The sequence below is a fragment of the Tauraco erythrolophus genome, chromosome 4 (genome assembly GCF_009769465.1).
Source record: "Tauraco erythrolophus isolate bTauEry1 chromosome 4, bTauEry1.pri, whole genome shotgun sequence".
NCBI classification, from domain to species: Eukaryota; Metazoa; Chordata; class Aves; order Musophagiformes; family Musophagidae; genus Tauraco; species Tauraco erythrolophus.
Window position 1 is genome coordinate 8,281,529 of NC_141468.1, and position 26,573 is coordinate 8,308,101.

Genomic DNA, 26,573 nt, shown 5'->3' on the forward strand with positions numbered 1-26,573 from the left:
ATCTCCTTGGGAAAGCAAACCAATTAAGCTTTTCTATTCTAGAGCCTCAGTGCCTGTTTGTGCAGTTATTATGTCATATAAGGGACTACAGTCTTATAGTCTTTGACAGATGTGACTGCGCTTCTTATAAGCAAATACTCTGTTTTCAGTAGCTTTGAGATATAAATGGTCACAACACAGCTTAGGAAGGCAGAAACAGCTGAGATCAACGGAGGAGCATCCTGCATCCGGGTCTCCATCGACCACCTGTACTAAAGGCTCCCGAAAACCCCTGACAGGCAGTAAAATAAAAGCATTATTCCTAACCCCTGTTAGTAAGAGATGGCTTCTGGGTTGAAGCATGGGGAACTATGTGTTTTTCGAACTTTTTGTTATACCGCAAAAAAAAAAAAGATAAATGAAGGAAGGAAAAAGGCATTAGAAGTTTCTGCCTGCAATAGTGATGTTTTTCATTATTTTGAGGATCTTCTAAAAGCCTGATTGCTTGCTTTGACATTTGAAGTTTTCTCTGTCTTTGTGAAATAGGTACAGTGCAGATAAATTGAATCACACCTGTCTTGCCAAGGTGTCTCAGCCTTATGCTGCAGGAGACAACAAATCTGTGCAATGTGCCCTTTGGGATGAGGCTGGTGGAAGCAGGGCTGGAGATGCACTTTTTACTGTGACGGTGACTGAGCATTGGCAAGGGTTGCCCAGAGAAGTTGTGGAGTTTCCATCCTTGGAGATAGTCAAAACCCAGCTGGACGTGGGCCTGAGCAACCTGCTGTATGTAGGTGACCTTGCTTTGAGCGGGTGGCTGGATGAGATGGTTTCTTCCAAGAGAGAGGTTTAATTGTGTTTATGCAACAGTCTCTTAATTTAATTTAAGAGACCCAAGGTCTCTTCCCACCTCCTGTTATTTTGTGTGCCCAGCACACGTCCTGAGCATGGCTCCTTCTGGCAGCGTGGTCTGTGACCACCTTACCTCTAGGACAGTTGCTGGGCAATGTGTGCAGGTTCCTTAACACACGTTGACTCATAGACCTGCACTTACCCTCACAGGGTCAACAGCTTTAATTTCACAGGCAGCAGGCTGAGTCCGTCCACTTATTTTATATTTATTTTACCAAGCAGACAAGCATTGGCCAGTTTTACTGAGTCACTGCTTTTGCTTTGCCCAGCTAGGCAGATGGACCAGGTTCACAGCTGCCTCGTGCCCCTGAGTGACCAAAATTGGCCTTCTCATCTGCATCTGTTGGCTGCTAGTATCTCAGACAGGATGTAGCCTGGTGACCTAAATGACAGAAACCTCTCATTTTCTCACCAGTCTGCTACATCTCATGTCTATTTTCTAGCCATCAACTCAGGAATGGAGTTAAAAAGGCAGGCACAAGAGCACAGACATGTAGATATTACGTTCTCATACAAATTATTTGGTTAGTTGTGATGGGGAAAGGGCTTCAGGTCAATCTGACTCCTTGGCTGTGGGAGCAGCAGGTGAGCTGAGCCAGCCCTGCCTGCACTGGGTCTTGGGGAGCTATCACCGTTTATTGGCTGCAAATTATTTATGCAGCTCGTCTTTTCTTGGGTCTCTCAGATCCACAACAGGTGCCCTGTGGCTCTAAAATCATGTGAAGTTTGTGGTGTGCAGTTGAGGGAGGCTGGTGGTTTGGTTCTGTCTGAGAAAATGGTTCACGTCCCAGCACATCTGCAGCATGCTTGCTAGTAAGCAAAGAGTCTTCGGCATATGATTTCCAGAAAACACATTGTCACTGAAAAAATCCAAACCCTACTCAAGCAGCAGGTGCTGCGGAGACTCCACGAGCAGACAGAAGCCAGCAAAGGTGGTCTATGTTCAGGCAAGAGACTGGACAAGAGGCTCAGGATGGTCTCAGCTGGGATGTGGCTGGATTAACTGGACCAGACTGGAGCAATGGACTAGCACACACGGACGTGGTGTGGCTATAGCCAGGTTCAAGAGCATCAGGCGGCACTGGCTGCTGCTTGCAAAGACACTTCCCTCTACTCTGGCAGTTTAACAACACCATGGCCTTGTGTTCCTCAGGTGCAGGAGCAACACACAGAATGGTCTTTGAAGTGCCACAGCAGCTGCAGCAGCTCCCTGCTAATGAAGGAAAATACTTAAAGCTCCTGTATGCTGCTGAAGCGTGCACACAGCAATGAATTTTACAGAGCTCAAAATCCCCACACTAATTTCATGTATTCATTTAAAAGCCTTAGGGGGCACAAGCCACGGTTTAACAGCAGGAACACAAAGAAACTCTTCTTTGGGAGCAGAGAGTTTTCTTTACCGTGTGAGGGAAACAAAGCCAATACACTACTCATTTGAGCTCTTTCCCTACTGAGACATGGGATTACTTTGCAGCAGTTTGCTAAACGCTCAGCCTTAAGGTAGAGCGAGTTCAAGTGTTCAGCACACTCAAAGCAGTACAACAGACTCAGACAGAGCCGCCTCCTCCCGTGCCCAGATGGCATTCATTTGTGCATCGCGTCAGCACGCAGTTGAGTTTGTAGCCTAAGAGAATTCCCACTTTATTTTTCCCCTTTTGATGGGAATAGCAGGAAGGCTCATTAAACCCTCTCAACTGTTGCTGTTATTCGTCATTCCTTCCCTATAATATTTCCCTATAATATAAGCAGCATTATCTCATGTTTGAGCGCAGGAGCTCTGGTTCCCCATAAAGACCTGGCCTGCACCTTCCCCTCTGGGCTCAAAGCATTGCATGCAGCAAATGCAATTAATTTCCTTGTGAGAACACCCGAACACTGTGATCATGATCAAAGTTCTCTGCTAATGCACAGCAGAAAATAATCCCTCCACCCCTGCGAGAAATTTGCAATCCAGCTCCAGCACCGCTGCACAATAATTTGGGGAAACAGCACGACCTAGTGTTCCCTCTGCTTCTTGCCGCGTCTCGAAGACAGATAGTTCATGGGCATGTCCTCACAAACGCTACCCCTACCAAGCTCCCATGAAAGCAGTATTTCCTTCTGTAATCCCAGTTTCTTTTCTTCTCCCCACCGATTATCTCCCTCTGAAGGTTTCTATCTCTGCCTTTGGCACATTTTGCCTCTTTGTCCAAAGAACGAAGATCTTGCACAATCCTGTACAGCACGAACGGGTTCAGAAGCAGCATGGGCTTGGGAAGGAGTCTGCTTTGCAGTTGCACTGCAAGGGATTTTGATAGATTTTCCTTTCCTGCTATAAGCACTTAGCAGGAGGTGTTTGTGAACATCACCGACTGCAGGAGGTGCAGGGGATGGAAAGGTGCTGGCACTCCTTGTCCTCTCTGCACCTTATCTGTGCAGGCCATGCACTTTGATTTTACCAGTTCTGATCTGAAACACAGTACTAGGCATGTCACTGCACAGCATATAAAGCAAATCCACAAAATGCCTTCTCAAGCCAGCCAGTTTAGCTTGGCATCCTTTCAACTAAAGCCCATCAACAGCTTCTTCCATGCTGCTGGTCATACATGTCTGTAACAGCAGGGTTGCCCACATACTTTCTTGCTATCAGTATGACCCACAGAGAATCATAGAATTGTTTAGGTTGGAAGAGATCTTGAAGAGCATCGAGTCCAACTGTTAACCAAGCACTGCCAAGTCCACCACTAAACCATGTCCTTAATCACCACATCCACACATCTTTTAAATACTTCCAGGGATGGTGACTCCATCACAAGCACCCTAATGTGAATATGAAAAATAGTCTGGTTCCGCTCTGCTCTGCCATCATCACTACAGCCAGAAAAAATCTGAGTAGCTTAATGGGCAGCTTCTGGTTACTGTGTTCTAGACAGACCTTACGAAAGGCATCTGCTTCTGACCAGCCCTCTTATTAATTCAATCTCAGAGATCTGTCCTTCTTAAGATACATCTCCACACTGGAAAAGCCTACCACTCTATCTGCTGGAGGTTTAGGACTGCGTGCTTTAAAAGACACTGGAATTGCAATGCAGCCCTAGCTGTGCAATGCAGCCCTAAGGAACACTGTTTCTTCCTGTCCTCAGGGATGATCATCTTATTCCCTGGAGGCTGAAGAAGCCCGAGAGAGAATTTTGTTTCGGCCAATGTAACTGCAAATGCTACTGCTGTTCAGGTAAATGCAACAACAGAAGATGCTCCTTCCACATGCTCCTCAACAAAGATCTCGATCAGATGCAGCTTTAGAACAAAGCCAGATCTCCTGCACATACACAGGGAGCTGTAAAAGACCATTTGTGACTTTCTCTGTGGGCAAATTACAACTATTGTGTGGACATTGGCAGACCTGGAAAGGAAAGGCAGATTGGTTTGCAGATCGTCATGGCTATGGTGGGATGACCACCGCGTTTGTTATTTGATGAATCTTGAGCAAACAAGGACGGAGTGAGTCTTTGAACAGGGCTTCCTCAAGCTCCATGGAGGGCCACAGGTTTGGCAAAGGTCATCCCTGCTACACCCGCCGTTGGACAGTGTGGTGCGGGAGTCGTGTGATGTAGCCGAGTGACCCACCCTCGAGCTCCCAGCTGCTAGTCCTCTAGAAATGGGTGTCAACCCATCTTCACCCTGGCAAGAGTTTCTCTCTTCTCTGTTGCATAAACACAAAAGCAAATAACCAGACCTCAAAGCAAGACGCAGCTTGCCTAACCTTTAATCCAGGCTGGAAGCAACACTGCCCTGACAGCTCCACCGGCACCGAGCCCTGCATGTCAACAGAGATCTGAGTCAGCCACAAAACTGGATGAACGGATGGCCTGGCAGCAGATAAAAAGGATGACTCCTTATCTATCGCCCGCACCATCTGGGAACCTCACTCCTTGCCTTCCCAACCCTAATTATTTTTACTGCTTGATCTTGAGAGGTGTTGGTGGCACGACCCATAGCCAAGTGAACCTGCTGTCTCTTGCCCTCTCACTGGCAGTTGGCTTTTCAGCCACTTTATTACCATCTTCACCTGTGAATCGGATAATCGCTCATGTGATCCCTGAGTATTAGTCCCACTTGTGTCGTCACAAGCGTTTGGACATTCCAATTTTCAGGAGATTATATGCAAAGCAGAAAAGACATCAACCATGCCTTTCATGCTTTCCTCTGGTCTCTCTTTTCTCTGGGGACAACTCTTTTATCTCAGAGAGCCTTAGAGAGAAATCAGCAATTCAATTGCACTATTTTTTTGGCCTTTAATTTCAGATACTTATTCCTATTTGATCATGTCATGCAGCAACTCACAGGAGAAGAATGAAATTGTTCCTAGTTGCAGATGCCAGTTGCTTGCTAAAGCAACAGCAGACTGCACTCTTTTGTCTACTCTGCCCTTATTTTATGCAGCCTTTCAACCTGTCACTCTTGAGGCCTGTTTCTGAGAAATACAGACTTTAAGCTATTTTAGCTGTGAGTTCACCAGATCTGACCTGGCTTAGCTCTAAGCTCATGTTGAAATCCTGCTGATGAACTTCGGTGAAAGAAAAGGATAAACCCAGGAGGCAACTCAAGCCTGGCTCTGACCACCCAGGAGGTGCAGGAGTGGATCTTTCCTTACGCTGGAGATGCAGGAGTGAGGCTGGAGGTCCAGGTCATGTTGCAGGGCAGATTAGCTGATCACAACAATCCCTCCTGAACATGTAATCTATTGTTGCTCACCAGCCTGGGCTGCAGCACCAAGGACACTGTTGCATCTTCCACAGCCAGGAGGAAATGGCCTGCCTCTTGTAGGCAGGATCGGTACCTTGAGTTGATTAGTTAATTAGTTCATTATATTCAACTCAGTCCAGCTGGCTAATAATGATCAGATGCCATAAATCTATAGTTAATCAACATGGTATATGAGATACCTATAAGGCAGCTCAAACTTGCCTCTGGCCCAAGCTGCTAACAAGCATGGATCTCAGCCATCTTCTGTTCAATCACATCCTTCAGGGATGGAGATCTGCAAATATTGCCACTGTGTATCCACTGTGTGCCAGCCACTGCTGAGGAAAGAAGGTGGCTTCAAACTCTCTGGTGTGGGTCTCAACGCGTGGAATAAGTGCTGAGGTGTGGGTGACTGAGCTCATGGGGCACTGCTTAGCATGAAGCTGTCCGAACCTGTGGAGCAGAGGCAGAGGAGAGCACCCTGCTGGGTTAGGAAGATGCTCATGACCTGTCCTCTGCCATGTGCGGGAAACTCAGCCAAGCACAAATCCCACTAAAATCCTGTGCTGAATCAGGGTCTTGATAGTAAAAAGCAGAACAAGTTTGTTAATTACTGCTCTTACTGGTAAATCTCTAACTGAACTGAAAATTATGAGGCAAGTAATTTATTTTATGCACAGATTGTATCTATTTTAATGAGATCCAAAAATAGAGCTTTAACGTGGTGGTTTTAAGCTCTGATGTTGCACAGGGGTTTTTTCCATGTGAAATTTTCTGGGGTCTCTAATGAAGCTGTTCTTTCCTAGAGATAAAGGATCTCTTTTTGTGTCGCAGTGCACCAAAGGGACCCGTGGGCTTAATCTCACCTGACCATCTAGTCAAGGACTTGGGTTGTTCCTCATGACTCTTCTGATTCAGGCCCTAATCCTGCATCGCTGAGGAAAGGGATAGTGTCAGGGTGCAGAAGTTCCTTCAAGGTCTGAGGCAATTACAGGTCCATGATGAGTTTTCATGCTCCTATACATGAGACGTTCCTGCCTCAATTCCCATCCAGTGTACGAGATGGTAAAACAGAGGACTGAGACAGTGATGTGCCACTTGGCTCTACCAGTGGTGCCCTGCCAGTCTGCAGGAGTTTGCCCAGTGCTAACTGACGTAAGAGACTTCCATTAATGTTGCCACCCTGCACTTTTTATATAAGAGGCCACGTTTTATACAAGAGATACATTTAACCTCAGGGACAAAGCCACCGCTGCCATGACACACCAGAGAAGAACAGTTGACCAGCCTTCCCATGAACAGCTGGGAGGTTGCTTCGGCATCTCTTGGTGGAAGATCCCAGCAAGTTCAGTCCCCAAGAGCTGAAGTGACCCTTCTGTTATCAAAGCTGTGGTCATCGGCAAAGGGACTGTTGGGGTTTTCCATGGGGCAGGGGAAGGGGGAAGGGACGTTGTGAGCACACAGGCTGTTCTATCAGCACAGTGTCTGGAGATTTCCGGATGGACATTCCCCACACGGCTTTGTTAATATAATCAAGACCAGGACTTACTTAGTGCTCATCCAGTCATTGCAAAGGGACTGATTACAGGCTGCTCTCCTGGGGCACTATTTCAGTCTGGGACTTGACGGGGGAGTATAAATAGCATGGCAGCTTCACCAAGGAGGTATTCCTATGTGACAGAGAAGCTAAAGTCCATGTCAAGGCCTCACTAATTGTTCAAATTATTGCTACTGTTAACAGGGCAGCAAATTATGTCAGGAAGTCTTTTAGTAGTAATACTACTCCACCTACAAATGATATACATTCCTGAATTAATGCTGACAAACAATAATAAAAAGAGGTTGAATTAATAAAATCTGAACGCTGGGAATAAACGTCAAATTAAATGCAAACAACACCTGAAATATTGACTTTGGCAAAATAAAGTGATACTAAGAGGAAGAGGAAAACGTTATGGAGGGAAGATTAAAAGCACAATTATGTTCAGGGCAAGTTTTACCAAGCACTTTGAAAGCACAGCTGAACCATGTCCATTTGCAGCCAAGTTCTGGTCTGCACCAATTCCTCTGCAACTGTCCTCTCCTGACAGAGGCTATGGGGACTGGGGAAGCAAGCTCAAGAGTAAGACCCCAAGGCTTCAGTACTGGAAGCACACTCTCTTCTGATGGTACTGAAATATTAAATATCACCAGTCCATCTACTTCTCCTTGTTTGGTGGAATTCTTCCATGTTGTGATGTCAACAGATCTGACATATCAGGGATGTACAGTTTGAGTAATACAGTCATTCTCCTTTGGAGGAGCAGGATGGCTCCCTCTCATTTTATTATTGCGTAACTGAAGCTGAGAGATGGGGAGAGCTTTGCTTGGGCTAAGTAAGGATGTCAGAGACAGTAACAAGAATTGGGCCCGTCAAACCCTAGCTCTTCTTTGTCCATGGGACAACTACCTGCTTCTCTGAGTTCGGTGACTAATTTTGGCCAGTGTACTTGCTATGGATACAAAGGACCTGACAGATCTCCCATATTTACAGCAGCAAAAAGCAAGACTAACTTACCAGAACCACTGACTTACGCTGTTTTAGGTGCAATCCACGTGGAGACCCAGTTCCACGTTTGCAGCTGCCCATCTCTTAAAGCTGGAAGGACAGAGGTCTCAGGTCTCCTTCCAGGAAGTCTGACCTGAGAGATGAACCTGCTTATTCAACTTCCCATCATTATAGCTGCCATAAGCCATTCAATTCATCAACGGCTATTCTTTCAATAACACTGTTCCCTATCTTCTTGCTTATGCTATCAGAGACTTGGCAGTATAAAAGATAACAACAGTATCTTCCTCTCTCCACATATAGAAATGTCTAAATGTCACAGTACTTTGAGCAAACTGCTAAAACTCCTTGCATTCGTAATATTGTAGAAATCACAGTCTTACACTGGACCACACCTGGCTTGACCGCCTATACGTATGAAATAAATATGGCTAAACCAACATGGGCCCCAAAGATGCTCCCTTTGCGAGCCCTGGAAGCTCCAGCATCAAGACAAATAGATCTGTCTCTTCAGTGATGCTCAGGGGAGGTGTGTGTTGAAACAGACTGGACTGATCTGCAGATCAGGCACAGGAGAAGTAGCTTTCCAGTGCCAGTTGCTGAGGGCTAGAGAGATGCTCCTGCACATTCCTGTAGGGGTAACCAAGAGCCTCAACCGTCGTGTTGCAGTGAATCTGACTGCCAAATCAAGGTTGAAATGCTTCTTTCACTAAGTAATACAATTACTGTTATTAATTGGGTGGGAAATTTATCATTATTTGTTCTGTGTCATCAAAAGGCTTGGATCTGGGCTGCCAAGCTTGTAGGAATATGCTGCCCTAAAGCAGCTATGGCCTGAAGCAGGTAGCACATGGGATGCAGAAGGGAATTCAGGAGCCAGAGAACCTCTGCTGGTTTTATCATAAAGTTGCTTCTTTGAGGGTTTTTAAGAGAGCTTTTCTTGGTTTTTGTTTTTTTGTTTGGTTGTTTTTTTTTGAGAGGGATCTAAGGGTAGGGAGTTCTGGTTTCAATTTACTCAAAATCTAGACTCACTGTACCTAAAATCCAGTTTAGTGCCATGGGACATACGCTCCCCTTCTCTGCTGCATGATGTCATCCCATGAAATCAGTGGTGATTAATATATTCTCGAGAACATTTTTGAGTAAATAAATGTGGTTGACCACAATGGGATGGGGGAGTTTGCAGGTATCCCTCGGTGTGTGCAGTAGGTTTTCCCTGCTGCAGGATAGGCACCGCTATGACAGTGCTGTGTAAGAGCTCACCTTTAATCATCCTCCCTCTGTTTTCTAAGTCTTCTACTGAATGGGGATTTTTGGTCTCTCGGGAGGGCATTAGAGTCTGTAATCTCATTAGCAAGTAGCAGGCTGTGTTTCCATCTTCCTACGTGGCAACCAAAAAGCTTTTAAAAAACAGCTGTTTGTAGGGACGGCACCTATGGATGGAAGGAAAATGACGCTGCTGACCCTTTCTCGGTTGTATTCTCAGTTTTCTACTAGTTTTCCATGAACTCCTTTTTAACCGGGATATTAAAATGTACCACACATCTCTCTGCTTCCTAAACCAGTGCAATCAAAGGCTGAAACAATCTTTGCAGCAGAGACCAGTGGCTTTGCAATAATTAGCAGCAGAGTCTTGCAGAAGATGCAACAGTTCACCGCTTGCAGTAACCTCACTTCAACACATTTAATCTTCTTAGCGAGGTGTAGGTTACATCACCTCACACCAGCCTTGAAAGCTCCTGATCAGCCACATCAATAACACGAACGATGCCGGCGATTCAGTGCTCTGGTCTTGCTAAGCTCTGTAGTAGCAAATTAACACGGCACAGCTGGTGCTTTCAAAAGCTTCACATTCAAAGTAACTGATACAGATTTGGAGTCCCTGCTGGGTTACGAGCAGAAGATGGCTGATCGTGCCCGGGACTGGAGAGTCTGATGTTATCAGCATCAGTGTTATTGCTGAAAGTTCATTTTTACCTCTTACTTCAAACAAATCCAAGCACTGGTGTTGCTTGGTCATAGTAATTTTAAGAGGCTTAATAGCAACGAGATTGGAAGAATGCTTGAGGCTTCCTGGAGCAGCATCTCATGGTTTCACAACAAGTAGGTACAAGGAATAGCTGGGTTTAATATATTTATTTCATTGTAACAACTTGATTCTAAGTAGGCATAAGGAACAAAAAGGAATAATTCCGCATTCTCAGTATTTGTCCTGGAAAGTCACGGGAGTGTCATCCTTCATGTCAGCAAGGCTGTATGGATCTTGCACAGCCAGTCCCCAGGGACAGCCAAGATTCATTTGGGGCTTGTTACCACCCATTATACTAAGGCTGATTTTACGCGACCGAAAATGGCATTGTGTTGTTCATCTGTGTGACACTTCAATGTCCCCCAGGAAAGGAAGGATATCGAAAGGTGAGAAAGTCCCTGCACAGTGTTACCTAACCTGTAAATCTATCCAAGCAGCAAATATTTCATTTGAAACCACGCTTTAGAAATGACTTTCAATTCAAAATAACTTCTGAGGGCTATAATGAAACCGGGCAGAATTGGGCCTAGCAAGGTTATTTCTGTTTGTAAGAGAAATTGATATGAGATGGATAGCCTTGGGCTTTGGGTCCACTCTGTCTCACTCAGGCATTACATCACCTAAATGTGAAATGGTTAGCCCTAAGCAGGTCATCCAGACCTCTTAAAATACGAGTCTAAGTTCCCCCAAAAGCCAACAGAGAGAGGAAGGTCCCTCCAGAGACCTCCACAGGTAGCACCCTCCATCTAAACTGACCCATTTCCTGACTTTAACCACCTGACATCTATTAGAGACACAGGCTGTGAAGTTGGGAGATTGGGCTTCTCCGGGAAACACAGCTGGTGCCCACAAGGAATGCTCTCATCACCAGGCTCCTGGGCTTTCCAGGTGCGGACACCCTCTCCAGTCCTATGGGGAGATGGATCTTCACTTGGCCATGAAGAAACAGTTACAGATCTAGCAAGAGAGATGGTAAGAGAGACTCTTGCCTTTAGTTTGGAAATGTTGTGGACAGGCCAGACCACTGTTGTATTCCAGACCCTGATCCTTTGAATCTATATTGGTTCATGTTTCAATTGGATATGAACGACAGCAGATGGATCTCTGTAGCTGTAGCTCACTGCTCCAGTGAGCTCTGTGTTGACACAATCTCAGCCCATTGCAACCATTTCGCTGGATTTTTCATCTCAATGTTAAAATGTGAAATGATGTTCAAACTTTTTATTTGCACCAGGGACACCCTGCCATGTTCCTAGGTCTACCATGGAGCTAGGTGCTTTGTGTCTTCATGGCACAGAGGGGTCAATTGGTTTACTCCTTTGTGGGGCCTGGGATAAGAGTTGGCCAGAGAAAAAAACAACCAAAAAATTCCCTTCTGAGTAGAAAGGTAAGATTTTAAATTTGAGGTTTGTTGCATTTCTGCAGGAAGCAAAACTTGAGAGATTTGTGGCCCTTCTCACAGCAGCCTGGAGAGGAGATGTCCCTAGGCCAGCACTGCAAGATCTTCCTGGGACAGGGGCTTAAGGATGGTGTCTTACTGAGGAACTAGTCACCCTGGCACACTCCTCCCCTCTGGCTGGCCTGGGAAGCCACCTGTGGAGAGTTTTATTAAAACAAACCTATTTCGACAAACTCTCTTTTTGACAATCTGTCATTTCTGACAGCACATCCTGCAGTGACTCCTGCCCGGCTCTCCTCAGCCTGCTTTGACAATGTCCATGGGGAACCTGCAGGGAACAGTTTCCTGGCAGCAATTAGCACCTTCTAGTCCAACGCAGTGAGCAGTTAGATTAATCTCGGATATCCCCGGATGTCGTCTGACGCTGCACCGTAGCCCCCAGACAGCACACATGGCACGGAGCAGGGCACTGCCACCAGCCGTCCTGTCACCAACGAAGGAGAGGAGAGGGGCAAGCAGGGGTTACAGCCACTACCGAGCTGAAGACTTCCCACCCAAACCGAATGGCAGATGCTGAGCATCTGATGTGCACCAGGGGAGCCAAACTACTCCGCTGGCACTGAAAGAGCTGCTGTGAGGCTCGTGCCCCATGTCCTGGGAATGACAGGAGGGTCTCCCAGGGTAATGGGCATGAAAAGCCCCTACACTTTGGGGACCCTTTGAGGTTGTTTTGAGATTACAGCCAAGCTGGACAAAAAAAATCCCGAACAGCAGAGCAACGACCTGACAAATGGACCTTGTGAAGGGAGAAACTGGTAGGATTCTGTATCCCTGCAGAAGAGCTGGCAAAGGTAGGAGTTTTCCAGCTCAGACTTAGTCTCCTGACAGTCGCAGCCTTCATAGAGGCTGAAGGGACATTAACTGTAAATAAATCCTGGTGTCTTTTCAGGAGATGGTACTTCACAGGAGCAGCCTCTTATTTTGGGGTGTAATGCTGGATAAGCAGCTGGTCACTGAGTTTACTGAGTCCTAAAATGGGGTTTCTACCTCATCTGCCTCTGCTGACTGCCATCTAGTGAAGCTTGCTGGGAAGACGATTAAGACCCCCCCCTCCCTCCTTCCCCTTGCCCCCAAAATCACATTAAAAGGAGGAGGATTTAATTTTAGGCAACATTTGCTCCAGGCAAGTTAGTATGCAGCAGATGAGAGACAGAGAGATAGGAAGATGCTTTGTACTTGATGATCCCATTTCTGAAAGGTCTTACTGACTCTGCAGAGAAGATTTTAGATCAAAGTGTGGTTTAACCAGCTGCCCTGCATGGCTTTTGCTCATGTGATCGTCCCTGTGGATCTCCCTGGCACAGGTAAAGCTATGGATGATTTAACTTAGCCAAGCGGAGAGCCTGGCGTGGGGCTGTGATAGTGAAGGGGAGCTGCCAAAATAGTTTGTTTTCTTAAAACAGGTTAGGAACATGGAGCTGGACTCTCTTTTCCTGTGTTTTTAGTCTCTAGAATACAATTGTGGATGTCAGTGTGGTCAAAAGACAGGGATCTGGATGAGGGCTGTGAGCAGCTAGAAGCATGAGCAGTTGTGTGCTGAGCTATGGTCTGCGACAACCAGACCTGAACCAGGGAACAGCAGGATGGGAACAAGAGTCCAGTCTGAAGGGAGCAGGGACACCACCCTACTGAAGGCTAGAAGATACTCAGAACCTCAGCTCCTCACACACAGATGTTTGCTATGCAGAGCTCCTAATCAGAAAGCTTTTATAATAAATAAAGAGCTACATAAGTTACATTAAATCGTAGCCAATGTAGGTTTTTTTCTGATATATATATAAAAATATATTTGTTTACCATACTCAAATAAGAAGTTGCTTATTATTAAAGAAACACAGCATTTCTAACCAGCACTTGTGCTCAATGTAGTGCATCCTGAAATTCAAGCTGCAAGTGTGCAAATTGTCCTCTCCCCGTGTGCTCCATGAAGAGCACTGGGACACCTCAGATCCCATTCTGCCTCCAAGCAAGGGAACAACTAGGGAATCATTCGCTTGAAAAATACACAACCAGTAACGCTATTCCACAAATGTTGATCAGGTTCATGTCCTGCATATTATGCAACAGTCCTGATTGCAGCAGTTATGTGACATTATCCAAAGCAGTGGGACAGATGAACTTTAGGTAAGTGAAAAAAACAAACAGGAACAACCTAATTCCAAAAAGTCAAAAGAGAGTTGATGGTACCAAGGACCTTCCAGACCATGTTCATTCACATGGCTAGATCATGCCAGACCTGGTCAGGAGTCTCATGAGAGCTGCATAGGAGAGATCAGGGAGGTGATGTGATGCCCACTCAGCTCTCAGCTTAGAAGAAATGCCCAAGTCTGGATGTCTTGATATTGAAGGTTTTGGGGCTAAACTTTATCTTTTCACACAGTTAAGCCAAAAGAAGGTGTAACCATTGAGATGGACAGGTTGAAAGACCTGCTGTGGATATCCTATCGATTAGGGCATGTTGGGCTGGAGGTCTCTCAAATTTTTATTGCTGATTTTGCCATGTTCTGTTGTTTTAAGCAAAGTCAAACAAGCTCAGAGATGGGATCTCACAGTAGGTGAATACATAGATAAACGTGATCAGTGTGAGGCAAACATACTTTCAGTGCTGAATTTCCATGAAGCAAGAAGGATAATGTTTTTCTAAGTCTAGCACCTATTAGAGCCATCATCAGATGGTGGAAGGGTTTTGCAAGCTCACTCTACATTAACGTGCGCACAAGGTCCAGCCATAGCCAAATGCCTACAACACGGCCAAGCCCCATAACTCCATCCTGATCCGCTCTCACTGGGGGGTACTTTGCACGTTGCAGAATTGCTCAGGATTGAGCATTTACAGCAGTGCTCGGCACCACCAGAGAGTCCGGGAAAAGCAAATTCTTTATTCGCAGAGCTCTGTTTTAGTAGCATCCCAAACATTTACAATCCCGTTCTGTATAAAGACTGACCATTTGGCATGTGCACATACTGAGCGTGGTATCCAATTAAGTATGTAGTCTCCAGCATGCCGACTTGTACATCGGGTCCTTAATTACACCAAATTTTATTCCAGTGGTTGAAGATATTGCCCTTCAGTGAGACCTAAAAGCACCAAAGGGAGCTGCTGAGGCCAGTGCTTCATCCAGATCAATATAGAGGGGAAGGATAACACGATTATCAGCGGATTAAGTTGGAAACAATAGCAATATCATGATGTATTGGGGAATGTGGAGCATTTTGTCATGAAGAAGAAAGGGAGAAAAAACCCAACATGGTAAAATTGTTTTCGAGAGAGGAAGAATGACTGCATTCCTGGGATACCTTGAGGATATTTTTTGTAGATTATTAAGGCTACAATTTGACAGTTTTCTTTATTTACTTTGACCTGTACATACCAGGTCATAGGATTTTTACCTCATCATTCTTGCTTTCAAAGACTATTTCCATTTTTGCATTAATTAAGTGGCAGAACCACAGATAACAAGATTTTCCTATTCCCACAGAAGCATTTTGAAGTCTTCTGTAGAAAATATTTTCTAGAAACTTTCCAAGACATTTCATATTCCAGAAGTACCCAACTTATGACCTTAAAACCCTATCCTGGAAGTAAAATAACAGCACGTATTGATTAAGCATCTCTGAAAAATAACCAAAACTCTTTGCAGTTTTGGATAGAGTTGAATGAGTAGGTTTATCTCCAAAAAAGGAGAAAAGTTGGTAAATACGCTGAAATGTTTTCCCATTTCAAATTGAACTGTGGTAAATAATTGGAAAATATTTCCAATCAAATGAATCAGTTTTGAACTAGAAGCTGATATCTGACTGCAATTTAGCTCAACCCGTATGCATGCCTGAGACAGCCCTGGAAGCCAAATATTACTTCAGGTTTTCTTTATACATAATGTTTGTTTTTTTCGGCTCACTGCTGCCTCTGCCAGACAGATATTTTAGTAACTTCATGGTGTTTCATTACACAAAAGACATTACAATATTTAGAATCATCACTTTTATTTAAATTGAATCTATTGTATTTTCCAGTCTGCCAAAAGTTTTTCAAAACATTCCCTTTTAAGGCCAGCCCAGTATGTTTCCTTTGACCTGACCAGACCTTTATGTGACTGATTTTAAAGACTGATGTCAGATTTAGCGTTGCCTGAGAGCAAATTATTTTTTCATAAATACATTTATTAAGAAATAGTGGCTGTCTTCACATTTTTGCCCCTTGCAGTTTCACCTCTGAGTTTCTTGACAGATATTTTTGTGCTGGTGTTACAGCTCTAAAAGCAACATCTATAATGAATTTACAGGTTTTATATTATTTGGACTTATTCTGGAAGCTTTTTTTTTTTTTATAGTCTGAAGAAATTTCATCTCTGTTCTTTGCATTGTTTCAACCTCTTTTTGGTAAGCCACAGCATTTTTGACAGAAGGACCTGACCCCACTAACCCCTGCAGATCTGCTGGGGGCTTGGGGTAGAGGAGAAAGACACTATTTCATAGATCATGATGAGGCAAACGCCTTCATCAGTGCTGTAGTCATCTTCCATCATTTGCTTTTGGAAATACTGCTGTGGGGTACAAAACCTGACATTTTGTATTGTGGCTCATCTCCATCACCATCTGCTCTTCATCCTCCCCTAGGAACAACTCCTTGTCTCCACTAACCTTGAAAAAGCCTACTCAGCACAAATTCTCCATGTTCATTTCACTGAGAATTGGGCAATATTGAATGCAGATAATAGCCCATTTATGTTGACTCTTGTTTTCCCACCTTGTAAACACCCTCTGAATTTATATTCCCATCATTCTTGCTATAATACTGTTCCCTAAGCCATAAAAAGAACAATTCTAAGCTTCTTGACAGCCAATATTTCTGCTGAGCGATATTAATGCATTGTAAGTCTGACCTTAATACTGATGCATCGCAGTCTGATCCTACTTGGTACTGAGTTCTCACCGTGCCTCTTAACGTGCCCTGACGTTCATGGAAGGCAAAGGTGCCCAGCAATCGGCAGGATCAGACTCTAAAGCAGCGGTAATGGCACAAAACAGCACCAAGATGCCTACTGTCAATCTAATGTAAAGGTGAGACACGAGTTTGTAGGAGCTAAAGTCTACTGGGAAGGATTCCTGTAAGAAATGGCATTCTCCCCTTGAGATAGGTATCAGCAAGAAAATAAAAAGCTTTGCATCTTCATGTTGCTGTGGGCAAAAGCAGTGGTCATAAGTGAGATCTGTAATTCTAAATAAACACCAACGGTTCGCATGCACAGCACACTTGTGTGAGCAAAGTTCAGCTTTGGGTTTCTTTAGCCGTACCATTCATTTTTGTGTTAATCATTGCATCTGCAAGAATAACGTTCTTAATAACTTTGCAGCATTCATGCCACGTGAAAGCCATGACGACGCTTGGAATCACAGTCTGCTGAAAGAGCAACAGGTATCTATTAAAAACCCAACAATTATGAGCTATAAACACAAGCACCTCCACACATGCTGCATTGCATCCATTTCTCCCACATACACGAGAGCAATCTTGTACCTGAAACTGTAATTCACACACAAAAACTTCCCATCCCACCTTCATCTCAGTGCTTCTTGGACTAGAGAGGTCAAAAACCTTCAGAAATAAAACCAAATCGCTCACTTGGCTGAGCGAGCCCTGATTCTTGCTTTGCTCATTTCCATGAAAAGAGGTTTCAAAGTACTTCTAGTGCTGTGTACTGGTCTACAAACCCTGATCCTAGAGGGGAGGAACAAGCAAAATGCAGAGTGTTGGGGCCAGGCCACCCTCTCACTTCTGCTCTATCCTTTTCTCCCTTTTTTTTTTTTATTTTTTTTTTCTAAATTTTAGCGTCCTTTAAGCCCTGAGCACTTCATTGATGGAGCCAAGGAAGACGTCTCCAGAGGATTTCGCTTTCCTTCTGAAGGTCTTCAACACAATCAGGGCTGCTGGAAGTAGTTTTGTTTTCTGGCTACTCCCTCACTGACTGATAAAGTCATTGAGATAATGAGAAGTTTGCCCAAATGAGAATTAAGATTTTCAGCTGCACCGTACACAGGGTAGGTTGGCTCTGCTCTGCACTCTGCAAAGCTTACCCACGCTGGTCACCAAGGCTGGAAAAGCAGAGCTCAGCCTTCCCCAGACCAGCTCCCTTCCTGATCGGCTGCTGAGTGCACCCCAAATTCTGCAGATGGGGAAGCTGATAATGAAGATTAAAACCTGTGTTTTCTGCAATAACCTGCTCGGTCGTTTTCCCCATCTTGTCATCTCCCATTTGAAGTAACACCCAAATTGGATCCCTGGACAATTTATTAGAAGCTGAAAGCTGCAGCCAAAGATTGACACATTTGGGTACTTTGGAGGAATTAATGGATTAAATTCCAGTCAAAACCACTTTACCATTCTCCCTTCATAGTCTGCAAAGTTAAATTATTCTGCGCAGCGAGGCAGAGCTACCAGCTTTAAAAAAAAACAGAAACAGCTATAATTTTCTCTGGCCTCTAATACAGAGTGATAACACTTTTCGCTCCTGTAGCACTTTGCAGTGGCAAAAGCACTGGCAGTGTGGCACTCGTTTCTGACTGGGAGGGATGCTGGCTGTGGGAATGGATCGCCCACAGTCATATCATGGATTTGCCAGCACTCGAGGCTTAATTTTTTTTTTTTTTTCCCCAGAGATCATCATAGGTTCTCCTAGAGAAAAAAACATGATATCAAGATGGAGATGTTTGTTGCTCAGCTAGGCAGAGACTCAAATGGGATTCTTCACTGGCCTAAGTCTGACCTTAATGAGCAAATGACACACTGGGGAAATACACTCTGCTCCTTCCCCATTAACCCCGACCACAGCAATGCCTACTGCCTGCTGCGGGCAAACCAAGGGGCCACACAGCTTCATTTTCAAGACAGACCTTTCGGCCTTAAAAATCTATGTCTCCATGCTGGGAGAGACAGAAGCAAAGGGAAGGGCTGGATGAAACTTCTGCTGTCACACCTGTGACAGCTTCAAGTGGTTTCTCAGGCAGCAGTGACACTCAGGCATGCTGTCTTGGGCATTACCACATGCAGGTCACCAAGAGCATACCAAAGCAAGAAGGCAGTGAGTCTTTTCCATTTTGCTGCAGACACCCCCTCACACACATGGAAAATAAGGTCCATGCTTGCAACCCCATGGGTGCCTTAGGCTAGAAACGTAAACGCATCATCAACCATTTGACTAGCAAATGCTTGCACACCCATGGTTCAGGTGGAAAAAATGACACCCACTTTCAGAATTACCTTCTGAGAATCTGGATTACGCAAAAGACTTTTTTTAGCATCTCTCAAGCACTTTGGAAAACCTTTGTGCCAATGCCTCCTCTTGGTCTGCTGAGTCTGGAGACTTCTGACTGGATTTCCTTTTTTTTTTCCCCTTGAGTGCCCTGGATCACAGAAGCTACATTGTGCTGCAGCACTCTGTGCTGTCATGACTTACCCGCTGGGATCCTCAGTTTGGATGTACAGTTCTTGTCATTTTCATAATAGGTAAAATTTTAAGTGCTGAAATGTCAACTGCTGTAAATCAGTGTAAGTTAAGCGCTTTGTTAAACATGTCCATGTCTCTGGGTTTTGTTCCTCTGGGAGCTGTGCAGGACTTTGCTGTCCTGAAAAGATGCAGAGCAATTGGCCCTCTGCCTCGTACCTTGAGCCACATGTGCCCTATGCTAGACTATGTGATCCTCAGACCTCTCCCTTCCCCAGGGACAAGAAAAGGTGTCCCACTTATCCCTCACCTTACAGGAACAAGGATTTCAATTCTGACTAGCCTTGTACATCCTAGATATGAAAATCAGTTGGGTTTTTTAATGCTAGATGACTCCATTATAGCATCTTATTTGCATGCATATTGAAGAACTTTTGCATCATTTCTCCCAGCTAGAAATAGTCATAAGTGCAACATTAAAATCCAGAATTCAGGTTTTGAAGGTATTTGTTGTAAAAGAAGCATCTAAGGGTACTTCTGTCCACACTATGCCATTGTCAAGCCGTTAGATGCAGACAGAAACACTCTCTTTGGCAGTTATAACTGGAGATGCATCTTGTGGAAGGAAAAAGCATAAGGAAGCTCAAGAGCAGTGAGAGGAGAGACATGGCTGAAAGCCTTCATTAAACACACTGTGGAGACACACTCAGTGTCCTGCACTTAAGTGAAAAGCACATTTCAAGTTTCCCATGTACCATGTTAGAAAATTAAGCTGTCAGATCTGCTTACAGGCAACAAGCTAGCGTATGAAACACATTTTCTGTGTTTGCCAGTTACTACATTTTAGCAAATCTCCCTTCTATTATTCAACATTATTGTCATTCCTAGAGTAAAAGCCATCTTTGTTGAGTAGGGTGCTGAGGTCTGCCTCTCAAGGTACGCACAGTTGATAGGCAGTGATAGTCTTGTAGGTTTGAAAGATGCCAAGGACCTACATCAGAGTTTCACGCCAGATCTCAATCTCAAGTTAAGCAGAAGTACATTGAAAAAAAGAAGCACTTGTGACATTCAGTCTAACATCTGCTCCCCTCCCTGGTGTGCCTGCCCATCTCCACGGAGTATACAAGGAGCCTAGGGCAGACCACACCTCTCCGTTAGGTATTTCAGATAGTAGCAGTGGTGAACAATCCAGAGTACAGCTTTCTGATGCTCTTTGTGTGCTGAGCACAGAAATTTTTCTCCCTCTCCCTAACCCAGAGAGTGGCTGCAACCACAGAAGGACAGAAACCACCAAGCGATGGGCTGTGTTAGCTGTTCTCAAACAGCTCTATGTTCCTATGAAGCAGGAAAAGGTCTAATTTTTGTCAGTGTACCACACTGGAACACATTTAGCTCAGTACATCTTCCTGCAGGTATGATTTCCTTCCAGCCTAACAACTTGTACTAGAAATCTATCTAGAGCTCTATTTTAGAATTCCAAAGAAATTAAAATTATAATGCCAATGTTCTTCTTACCAGCAAGTTAACAAAATTAGACAACCCAAGCTGCAACGAGTAAGGGTTTGTCACTGAGGAACTTAAAAGACATTTTGGCTCAGAGGATGTTGATGTCAAAGGTTGCAACTTGCAGAGCAGACTGGATTTCGGGAGAGGGAGGAAACTGAAGGATTTGGTGTCAGATTACTCTGTGCAAAAGTATTTCAAGAGCTAACAACTGTGAATGTGCTGAATATCTAAGAGCTTTGAAGAAGTTTAGCATGAATAATTCTGCATGTTACTTGCTTTTTGCTACTCTCCTTTTCAAAAGGAGAAAATAAAACGATGATTGCAGCAAATCAAGGATGTCAGCCTTTTTAGGGTAGGTCCTCCACTAATGTAAAATAGCTGCATCTCCTCTGGCCGCAGTGGAATGTGTGACGGGAGTGAGGCAACCTCGAAAAAAGCCAACCAACTGAAGTTTGTTAGCGTAACCTGTTTGGTGAATAATTGGGCATAAGTAATGCATTACTGCAGGGAAGAGCAGACTATGCTGCCCTGGCCATGGCCAGCATCCACCTGGCAGAAGACTGAACAGGGATGTCTCTCCGAGGTCTGGCACTGGGAACAGCGTAGGAAGTGATGGATGGCACTTGGATTTGGTCAGTGGCCTCCTTGCCTTAGTCCCTGTCATGATTTAACCATTTTTCTCATAATTAATCCCATACTAAATCCAAAACATAGTGCTATTCCAGCTACTAAAAAGTAAACTAACTCTGTCCCAGCCAAAACCAGGACACTGTACACTAACCTTGAGTAGAGCACCGCAGTGATCAGGTGATGCTGCCTCTGATAACGGGCAAAGATGTGAAGAAGGATACATCTGCTTTGTTTTTTCAATATAAAGGTTTATTCTTAGTAATGACTTCAAAGCAATGGAACTGAGCACCACTGAGCGCTTTGGACACCTCTTCCTCCCAGTGTGACTTTGCAACAGGCCAAGTATTATCTGTCACTGGCACAAGGAAGCATAAAACTCGGAAAGCGCCTGCTGGACCGCTTTGCTATTAAGATATGATTCCTGCTAGGAAAATGTTTCAAGACTTTACATAAGGAATGTGCAGATCAGCTTATGAGCAGACTGTGGACTTGGAAGAAGTGTAATTTTCACACAAACTTGCAGAGCATTGCTTTTAAAGGCTGTTAGCCTGATCTTCTGGATTTTCCTAATAGGAAAATATTCTTGATAAGAAATAATATTTTTATTAAATATACTTCAATCTTATCCTTCTTTGGCTCAAATACCACTGAAACAGCTGCTGAAATCTATCTCACAGAGAAGTGTGTAATGAATTGGAAGGACCACAGGCTAACTTTTAATGCCTGTAGGCATATGGTGACTCATTCACTCTAGGCTTTTACTCTTATCTGTAATTCTTTGCAGAGCTCTTTCTGCCAGGAAGCATGTACAGTGTGTTGGTAATATGTGAACAGTTAATAAGAGGGCAAAAAATTAAAATAAACATTCATTTTGGGCAGCAAGCATTAGATTTCAGCCACCGTTGACTCAGCCAGAAGATAACATTGCTCTACAGTTCTTATTGTCCATGTATCCAGTCCAAGGCTTTCTGCAGTCATGGTGAATATTCCCAGTACTTGAGTGGCTTGTGAACTGGGAGAAGAGTCAGTCCTTGGAAGGGCCTCATGAAGACCTTTGTTTTCGTGTGTGGTTGAGCACTGCGTGGTTTGCAGACAGCCCAGTAGCCTACACCTGGAATCTCCTGGCCAAATCTGGGTGAGGAATCCATTAAAATTCATGCTGCTCTGTGTCACAAGGACATCCTGTTGGATGCTTCGGTTCTGCATTCAGTCACTGGCATAATTATAATCATTACGTGGAACACACAGAGGGGTTATTAAATAGCTGTACTGTTTAAGTATGCACTAATTATATAAAGCACAGTACAAGGACAGCACAGAATGTCTCCTAATAAGAGTAGCCTGCATCTCTGACATCCATCTAAATTAAAAACCTTCTCAAAATGATAACCTTAAGTAACTATGCACTTCAGAGGCAGCTGTGAAAGAGTTAGAACTAACTCAATCAACTAAATTATGTGTAAATGGCTCCACTTTTATTAGCGGTCTCCAATGTATACAAATTTCAGTGGTAAAGCAGCCACAACAAATGGATTAGTCCATTACCTATTATCATCTCTTTCCTCTCTGTCAAAACATTTCTCCAACCCTACATACTAGTTTATAAATTAAAAATCCAACCAAACAATAACAACAGCAACAGAAAACCAAACAGAAAAAAGATCCCTGCTTAAAATTCCATCCCTTGGTTGGTTTTCCCAAAGATAAAAGATGCACTCTGCTCTGAGATATTTGAAAACGCTGTGGAGGGGAAAGCAAAAGGCCACTTTTACTAGGCACACTTTGGTAAAAGCACTCCAGACAATTATGATACTTGTAAATGCAATCTGCTCCAGACACTGCTGGCATAAAAAATACATGGGAAACAGAAATCCCCCATCAGCTTCTCTTCTCTCTAAATATAGACTACCATGCCTCCTAGCAGAATAAAAGGATCAATACAAGGAAAAGTCTCATTGATTCAACAGCAAGGATGGGACTTCAACTACTGCCATGTGAGGTACTCCACGTTCTGGCCAGGGACAGGGAACTATGGGGCTCGTAGCCTACAGCGGTGGCTATATGCCATATTGGAGGGGTTTGGATGTAGTAGAAGATGTACATGCTGTTGTCAGAGGCACAATATCATGGAAGAGAATAAATGCATGATGGGTCCAAGCAATTTTTAATTGAGATGAGAGAAGAAGAAAGATGTCTGCCAAACTCAGTACCGAAATTCAGCCTAAATTTGATCAACGGTTTCCTGAACCAGTGGCTGGTCCCGCAGTGTAATGTCACAGAAGAGACTGCCTTTAGTTGGTAAAGATTTTCAAGACAAGTCAACCAGATGACCCCTCTGAAGCACTGAGGAGGACTCATGCTTAGCCATAGTAAAAGGACAATTTTTTTTTCATGTCTTATGCCTGAAAAGTCATGTAACTCCAGAACACCCAAGCGTGTCTCCTACTGTGCAGGGGATGCATCTGCACAGCCATGGTTTTTGATCTGTAGTTATTTCATGGTTCCAAGAGAAGCTTATTTTGGATGTCCCAGAGATGGGGCTGTGATGAAGAAAAGCAGCCATGGTTCAGTTCTCTGGGTAAATGTGTGCTTGTAATGGAAGATACCATAAACATCCTTGAATAAATAAATGTCTTATGGCTCATGTTGCACCTGATGGGTGGGTTCCAGGATCTCTGCCTGGAAGAACATTTTTGCATACACAGAAGTACATTTATAGCTGTTTCCTCCACAGCTTCCACTGCCAACTAAGGTCAAGATCCTGAAGTTGTAAATGAAGGCAGCCTGGGAAAAGCGAGAACAGAGAGTAGGCTTCAGTCCTTGATAGACTTGGTATGCTGCATTTGCAAGTGCTTCGTTCTTAATTATTTTCATAACACATCACTCCCTTGGAGTTGCCCATTATCCAACTCAACAAATATGTGCAAGAGTAGAGAAAAGAAGAAGCTACTATTTAGTTCAGCAAGATAGAGGGGACAGAAAGAGTATTGGTTGTGTTTCACAGATGGGATGTGGAAGGACGAGGGATAAAGAAAGCCAGAGGCACAGAAAATCTGCCATTAGGGATGGAGCTCACTTTTGCAGTCTAACATCTAGGATCGTATGTCTCACAGTTGTACTCCAAAATCCCCAGAGTAGATGCACTCTGTGCTGAACCTCTAGCCAGGTCAGACCATGCTCCTAGGAGATGAGCAGTGAATGTGTGACACCTCCTGACAGCAGTGAAAACTGAGCCTTGCTCCCTCCTCTCTTAGGAGAACACAAGAGTGTAAGACAAGAGGGGAGATTCTTTCAGCTCTGTAATGTTTCCCTTTAAATAATCCCTGCTTAATTTTCGAAGAGAAGGTTGCAGATAACTACTTACATATCAAATTTCAGTGTGTAAGCTCCCTATCTTCTGCTTTGTCTCTCAGCTAGCTGCAGGTGATCACACATTGGGGACCACTCAGCATCCTCACTGGCTCTTATGAGACAGGTGCTTTATCATAGAATCATAGAATGATTTGGGTTGGAAGGCACCTTAAAGGTTAGCTAGTTCCAACCCCCCTGCCATGGGCAGGGACACCTTCCACTAGACCAGGTTGCTCAAAACCTCATCCAACCTGGCCTTGAACACCTCCAGGGATAGGGCATCCGCAAATCCTCTGGGCAATCTGTTCTAGTGTTTCACCAGCCTCATTGCAAAAAAATTCTTCCTTATATATAGCATCACATTCTGTTCAAGACATCTAAGTCCTTTCTTGGATCTGAATCTTAGTCACAAGACCATTTTTTCTGGAAATACACAGTGAAAATATAATGACTTGCAGTATAAATTGTTGGACGGTGATTTCAAGAGTTAAGCTACAAGCTTTGCATAGGGAAGGAACATCCTTTGACTGATATTACGGCTTCTTTCATTTGGATAGCTTTTTCCAGAGTTTTCTGACACTGATTTATCAGTGACATTGTCTCTCTGCAGTCGGTGACTGGTAAGCTTTTAAAACAGTGAAACATTGCTCAAAAACGCGGATATTTTCCCTAAAGTCATTGAGGGTGATCTAGAATACCCAAGTGTGCAATGCCAAGGTGGAGTGTATGAAACCTGGCTCACTGGAGAGCTTATCTGTGCCAATCCTGACTAGAAATTCTCCTGAAAATGCAGCCAACAGAGACTTTCTTCTTATCCATATCTGTAGTAACTTCCTTTGCATTCAGACAAAACCAGGAATCAGGAAAAAAAGAAGAAAGAGAAAGATATACAGGAGCTGAACCTTCCCAACCACTTTGCAGAGATCTGATAGGAGCTGGGTATTTCCCACTACCTCCAAAACTTGTTTACCCCTTCTTTAATGAAATGCTGGCTATAGCCTACTATTCTCCCCTGGATGCTTTGTTCACTTCACTCCTGATGGGTTCACCCGGACTTCTACCTACAGAGATCTCTCAAGGTTGGCCTATAAATGACCTTTCATAAAGGGGAGGGTATGTCCTCCAAAGTTTGGGGTAAACAACAGGGAGTGAAGTAACACGACTGCCACTATCAGCTGTGCCAAAGACTCGTTATGTGACCTCGGAGAGGGTGCCTTTTTGTGCTGATCTCCACCTGCAAAACACAGATAATAACTCTTCCTGTACCGTACATCATAGGGTTGTTGTGATGCTTAATTAAAGCATTTAGAAAGTCTTTCAGGAACAGCAGTCTATAAATGCTAAATGAGGCTGTTATTCTTCTTCTCCCATGGTTACTGTCAATTGTTTTATTGATTTAGTCCATTATAGACTCAGGAAAAGAGTTGTTTATTACAGTGAGAACTGAGAATCAAAATATTTCTTTTCTCCTCACTAGACTCACAACTCGCTCCTACAGATGCTTTTAATCATCAAACATGTTGACTTAAGTCTACAAAAAAGGGCAGGAAAATACTGGGTGTCATCCCTTACTAACTAAAAGCCTTTTTTCTAATCTTTCCATAACAACTGACATGCTCAGGTTATTGGCATCTATTGGGACTTTCATATCAAAGAACTTCAACAGAAAAAATATTTCTACTCTTCAATTACGGCTGGATGAAAAACCAGTTGATATCAATAGGAGGCTTCTCACTATTACACAAGGCTTTGAATTTGATTATTAATGTCCTGCAAGCTGGTGCTACATAAAAATCTCAAATGATTTCACTGAGAGTTTTGCATGCAAAGAAATTGCAAAATCAGTCCTCAGTATTTAAATGCTTTTAGGATGATTGAATTGATGCCAGTGTAAAGAAATGATTAATAGCAAAATATAATTTAGCTACAAGCACTGTTAAATTTGCTTTCTCATTAGTATGAACACGTATTCATGCTAAAAATCCAAAACAT